We start from the raw sequence: 7,014 nt of genomic DNA on the forward strand, positions 1-7,014 counted from the left end.
AGGTTGGTAGATGAGTTTGGTAGGGTATGTAAAAACAGGAAATTAAAAGTGAACATAGGAAAGAGTAAGCTACTAAGGATAACAAAAAATTTAGGTAGTGAAAGACTAGACATTAGATTGGAGGGAGTATGGAGGAAGTGATTGAATTCAGATAGTTGGGAGTGAACTTGTCAGCAGATAGGTGTATGAAAGATGAGGTGAATCATAGAACTGGTGAGGGGTAAAATGAGTGTGGTGCACTGAGGATTCTGTGGAGACAAAGAATGTTATCTATGAAAGCAAAGAGGGAAATGTATGAGAGTATATTTATACCAATACTTATATGGGTGTGAAGCATGGGTGGTGAATGCTGCTACAAGGAGAGGGCCAGAGGCAGTGGAGATGGCATGTTTGAGGGCAATATGCAGTGTGAATATAATGCAGAGAATTTATCGTTTGGAAAATTAGTAGGAGGTGCGGGTTACTAAAAGTATTGTCCAGAGGGCTGAAGAGGGATTGTTGGGATGGTTCCAACATTTAGAGAGGATGGAACAAAATAGAATTTGAAGAACATATAGTAGTAGGTTGGTAGACAGCAACCACCCAGGGAGGTACTACCGTCCTGCCAAGTGAGTGTAAAACGAAGCCTGTGATTGTTTTACATGATGGTAGGATTGCTGATGTCTTTTGTCTGTCTCATAAATATGCAAGATTACAGGCATGTCTTGCTACTTCTACTTACACTTAGGTCACACTACACATACATGTACACATTTATTTATACACACTCATCTGAGTTTTCTTTGATTTTATCTTAATAGTTCTTGGTCTTATTAATTTTCCTTTTATATCCATGGGGAAGTGGAATAAGAATCTTTCCTCCGTAAGCCATGCGTGTTGTAAAAGTCAACTAAAATGCCGGGAACAATGGGCTAGTAACCCCTTTTCCTGTAAAGATTACTAAAAAGAATAAGAAGAAGAAAATTGTCAAAGTGGGAAGTCTGAATGTGCGTGGATGTTGTGCAGATGATAAGAAAGAGATGATTGTGGATGTTATGAATGAGAAGAAGCTGGATGTCCTGGCTTTAAGTGAAACAAAGCTGAAGGGGGTGGGAGAGTTTCAGTGGAGAGGAATAAATGGGATTAGGTCAGGGGTTTCAAATAGAGTTAGAGCTAAAGAAGGAGTAGCAATAATGTTGAAGGATAAGCTATGGCAGGAAAAGAGGGACTATAAATGTATTAATTCAAGGATTATGTGGAGTAAAATAAAGATTGGATGTGAAAAGTGGGTTATAATAAGCGTGTATGCACCTGGAGAAGAGAGAAGTGTAGAGGAGAGAGAGAGATTTTGGGAAATGTTGAGTGAATGCGTGGGGAGTTTTGAATCAAGTGTGAGAGTAATGGTGGTTGGGGATTTTAATGCTAAAGTGGGTAAAAATGTTATGGAGGGAGTAGTAGGTAAATTTGGGGTGCCAGGGGTAAATGTAAATGGGGAGCCTTTAATTGAGCTATGTGTAGAAAGAAATTTGGTAATAAGTAATACATATTTTATGAAAAAGAGGATAAATAAATATACAAGGTATGATGTAGCACGTAATGAAAGTAGTTTATTAGATTATGTATTGGTGGATAAAAGGTTGATGGGTAGGCTCCAGGATGTACATGTTTATAGAGGGGCAACTGATATATTGGATCATTATTTAGTTGTAGCTACAGTTAGAGTAAGAGGTAGATGGGAAAAGAGGAAGGTGGCAACAACAAGTAAGAGGGAGGTGAAAGTGTATAAACTAAGGGAGGAGGAAGTTCGGGTGAGATATAAGCGACTATTGGCAGAAAGGTGGGCTAGTGCAAAGATGAGTAGTGGGGGGGTTGAAGAGGGTTGGAATAGTTTTAAAAATGCAGTATTAGAATGTGGGGCAGAAGTTTGTGGTTATAGGAGGGTGGGGGCAGGAGGAAAGAGGAGTGATTGGTGGAATGATGAAGTAAAGGGTGTGATAAAAGAGAAAAAGGTAGCTTATGAGAGGTTTTTACAAAGCAGAAGTGTTATAAGAAGAGCAGAGTATATGGAGAGTAAAAGAAAGGTAAAGAGAGTGGTGAGAGAGTGCAAAAGGAGAGCAGATGATAGAGTGGGAGAGGCACTGTCAAGAAATTTTAATGAAAATAAGAAAAAATTTTGGAGTGAGTTAAACAAGTTAAGAAAGCCTAGGGAAAATATGGATTTGTCAGTTAAAAACAGAGTAGGGGAGTTAGTAGATGGGGAGATGGAGGTATTGGGAAGATGGCGAGAATATTTTGAGGAACTTTTAAATGTTAAGGAAGAAACAGAGGCAGTAATTTCATGCACTGGTCAGGGAGGTATACCATCTTTTAGGAGTGAAGAAGAGCAGAATATAAGTGTGGGGGAGGTACGTGAGGCATTACGTAAAATGAAAGGGGGTAAAGCAGCTGGAACTGATGGGATCATGACAGAAATGTTAAAAGCAGGGGGGGATATAGTGTTGGAGTGGTTGGTACTTTTGTTTAATAAATGTATGAAAGAGGGGAAGGTACCTAGGGATTGGCAGAGAGCATGTATAGTCCCTTTATATAAAGGGAAAGGGGACAAAAGAGACTGTAAAAATTATAGAGGAATAAGCTTACTGAGTATACCAGGAAAAGTGTACGGTAGGGTTATAATTGAAAGAATTAGAGGTAAGACAGAATGTAGGATTGCGGATGAGCAAGGAGGTTTTAGAGTGGGTAGGGGATGTGTAGATCAGGTGTTTACATTGAAGCATATATGTGAACAGTATTTAGATAAAGATAGGGAAGTTTTTATTGCATTTATGGATTTAGAAAAGGCATATGATAGAGTGGATAGAGGAGCAATGTGGCAGATGTTGCAAGTATATGGAATAGGTGGTAAGTTATTAAATGCTGTAAAGAGTTTTTATGAGGATAGTGAGGCTCAGGTTAGGGTGTGTAGAAGAGAGGGAGACTACTTCCCGGTAAAAGTAGGTCTTAGACAGGGATGTGTAATGTCACCATGGTTGTTTAATATATTTATAGATGGGGTTGTAAAGGAAGTAAATGCTAGGGTGTTTGGGAGAGGGGTGGGATTAAATTATGGGGAATCAAATTCAAAATGGGAATTGACACAGTTACTTTTTGCTGATGATACTGTGCTTATGGGAGATTCTAAAGAAAAATTGCAAAGGTTAGTGGATGAGTTTGGGAATGTGTGTAAAGGTAGAAAGTTGAAAGTGAACATAGAAAAGAGTAAGGTGATGAGGGTGTCAAATGATTTAGATAAAGAAAAATTGGATATCAAATTGGGGAGGAGGAGTATGGAAGAAGTGAATGTTTTCAGATACTTGGGAGTTGACGTGTCGGCGGATGGATTTATGAAGGATGAGGTTAATCATAGAATTGATGAGGGAAAAAAGGTGAGTGGTGCGTTGAGGTATATGTGGAGTCAAAAAACGTTATCTATGGAGGCAAAGAAGGGAATGTATGAAAGTATAGTAGTACCAACACTCTTATATGGGTGTGAAGCTTGGGTGGTAAATGCAGCAGCGAGGAGACGGTTGGAGGCAGCGGAGATGTCCTGTTTAAGGGCAATGTGTGGTGTAAATATTATGCAGAAAATTCGGAGTGTGGAAATTAGGAGAAGGTGTGGAGTTAATAAAAGTATTAGTCAGAGGGCAGAAGAGGGGTTGTTGAGGTGGTTTGGTCATTTAGAGAGAATGGATCACCGTAGAATGACATGGAAAGCATATAAATCTATAGGGGAAGGAAGGCGGGGTAGGGGTCGTCCTCGAAAGGGTTGGAGAGAGGGGGTAAAGGAGGTTTTGTGGGTAAGGGGCTTGGACGTCCAGCAAGCGTGCGTGAGCGTGTTAGATAGGAGTGAATGGAGACGAATGGTACTTGGGACCTGACGATCTGTTGGAGAGTGAGCAGGGTAATATTTAGTGAAGGGATTCAGGGAAACCGGTTATTTTCATATAGTCGGACTTGAGTCCTGGAAATGGGAAGTACAATGCCTGCACTTTAAAGGAGGGGTTTGGGATATTGGCAGTTTGGAGGGATATGTTGTGTATCTTTATATGTTTATGCTTCTAGACTGTTGTATTCTGAGCACCTCTGCAAAAACAGTGATAATGTGCGAGTGTGGTGAAAGTGTTGAATGATGATGAAAGTATTTTCTTTTTGGGGATTTTCTTTCTTTTTTGGGTCACCCTGCCTCGGTGGGAGACGGCCGACTTGTTGAAAAAAAAAAAAAAAAAAAAATAAATCTGTAGTTGAAGTAAGGCAGGGTAGTGGTCGTCCAAAGAAAGGTTGGAGGTAGGGGGTAAAGGAGGCTTTGTGTGTGAGGGTCTTGGACTTCCAGGAAGCGTGTTAGATAGGAGAAAGTGGATACAAATGATTTTTATGACTTGACATGCTGTTGGAGTGTGAGCAAGGTAATATTTATGAAGGGATTCAGGGAAATTGGCAGGCAAAACTTGAGTCCTAGAAGTGGGAAGTATGGTGCCTGCACTCTGAAGGAGGGGTGTTGATGCTGCAGTTTTATAATTGTAGTGTAAGTGTACCTCTGGCAAGACAGTGATGGAGTGAGCAATGACAAAAGTGTTTCTTTTTGGTGGGAAACGGATGATGTGTTACAAAAAAAAAAAAAAAAAAAATTGGAAAAGTAGGTGTTACAGTACTGATATTTGTATGCACATTACTGGGTTTTGTTACACAATTATTAATCAACTGGGGAGAAGGGGTTTAGGGGGAAGCACAGAAGCTTCGATATCTGAATATTACTTTGACCTTATAGGTCACGTATCACTCTTAACAATAAAAAAAATAATACACAAGACATGTAAGAATTATTATTATTATTATCACACTGGCCGATTCCCACCAAGGCAGGGTGGCCCGAAAAAGAAAAACTTTCACCATCATTCACTCCATCACTGTCTTGCCAGAAGGGTGCTTTACACTACAGTTTTTAAACTGCAACATTAACACCCCTCCTTCAGAGTGCAGGCACTGCACTTCCCATCTCCACGACTCAAGTCCGGCCTGCCGGTTTCCCTGAACCCCTTCATAAATGTTACTTTGCTCACACTCCAACAGCACGTCAAGTATTAAAAACCATTTGTCTCCATTCACTCCTATCAAACACGCTCACGCATGCCTGCTGGAAGTCCAAGCCCCTCACACACAAAACCTCCTTTACCCCCTCTCTCCAATCTTTCCTAGGCTGACCCCTACCCCGCCTTCTTTCCACTACAGACTGATACACTCTTGAAGTCATTCTGTTTCGCTCCATTCTCTCTACATGTCCGAACCACCTCAACAACCCTTCCTCAGCCCTCTGGACAACAGTTTTGGTAATCCCGCACCTCCTCCTAACTTCCAAACTACGAATTCTCTGCATTATATTCACACCACACATTGCCCTCAGACATGACATCTCCACTGTCTCCAGCCTTCTCCTCGCTGCAACATTCATCACCCACGCTTCACACCCATATAAGAGCATTGGTAAAACTATACTCTCATACATTCCCCTCTTTGCCTCCAAGGACAAAGTTCTTTGTCTCCACAGACTCCTAAGTGCACCACTCACTCTTTTCCCCTCATCAATTCTATGATTCACCTCATCTTTCATAGACCCATCCGCTGACACATCCACTCCCAAATATCTGAATACATTCACCTCCTCCATACTCTCTCCCTCCAATCTGATATTCAATCTTTCATCACCTAATCTTTTTGTTATCCTCATAACCTTACTCTTTCCTGTATTCACCTTTAATTTTCTTCTTTTGCACACCCTACCAAATTCATCCACCAATCTCTGCAACTTCTCTTCAGAATCTCCCAAGAGCACAGTGTCATCAGCAAAGAGCAGCTGTGACAACTCCCACTTTGTGTGTGATTCTTTATCTTTTAACTCCACGCCTCTTGCCAAGACCCTTGCATTTACTTCTCTTACAACCCCATCTATAAATATATTAAACAACCACGGTGACATCACACATCCTTGTCTAAGACCTACTTTTACTGGGAAATAATTTCCCTCTTTCCTACATACTCTAACTTGAGCCACACTATCCTCGTAAAAACTCTTCACTGCTCTCAGTAACCTACCTCCTACACCATACACTTGCAACATCTGCCACATTGCCCCCTATCCAATTAAAATTAAAATTAAAACTAAAACAATGCACATCGGTTAAAACCTCCGCTGAGGTTCCAGTAATTTCATATAAAAGCTACAACCTACGTCTAAATGCCAAACTGTGAGAAAGGAGTTGCTACATAGTTTGCAATGTGCTTGTGAGTCGGGTGCATGTTGTAAGATATAATAAGTGTCAGAGTACCTGGGAGCTGCATGTTACAAGACATACTGAGTGTCAGAGCACCTGGGAGCTGCATGTTACAAGACATGCTGAGTGAGTGTCAGAGCACCTGGGAGCTGCATGTTACAAGACATACTGAGTGAGTGTCAGAGCACCTGGGAGCTGCATGTTACAAGACATACTGAGTGAGTGTCAGAGCACCTGGGAGCTGCATGTTACAAGACATACTGAGTGAGTGTCAGAGCACCTGGGAGCTGCATGTTACAAGACATGCTGAGTGAGTGTCAGAGCACCTGGGAGCTGCATGTTACAAGACATACTGAGTATCAGAGCACCTGGGAGCTGCATGTTACAGGATATACTGAGTGTCAGAGCACCTGGGAGCTGCATGTTACAAGACATACTGAGTGTCAGAGCACCTGGGAGCTGCATGTTACAAGACATACTGAGTGTTAGAGCACCTGGGAGCTGCATGTTACAAGACAAACTGAGTATCAGAGTACCTGGGAGCTGCATGTTACAAGACATACTGAGTGTCAGAGCACCTGGGAGCTGCATGTTACAAGACATACTGAGTATCAGAGTACCTGGGAGCTGCATGTTACAAGACATACTGAGTATCAGAGTACCTGGGAGCTGCATGTTACAAGACATACTGAGTGTCAGAGCACCTGGGAGCTGCATGTTACAAGACATA

This window comes from Cherax quadricarinatus, chromosome 33, assembly GCF_038502225.1.
Source record: "Cherax quadricarinatus isolate ZL_2023a chromosome 33, ASM3850222v1, whole genome shotgun sequence".
Lineage (NCBI taxonomy): Eukaryota > Metazoa > Arthropoda > Malacostraca > Decapoda > Parastacidae > Cherax > Cherax quadricarinatus.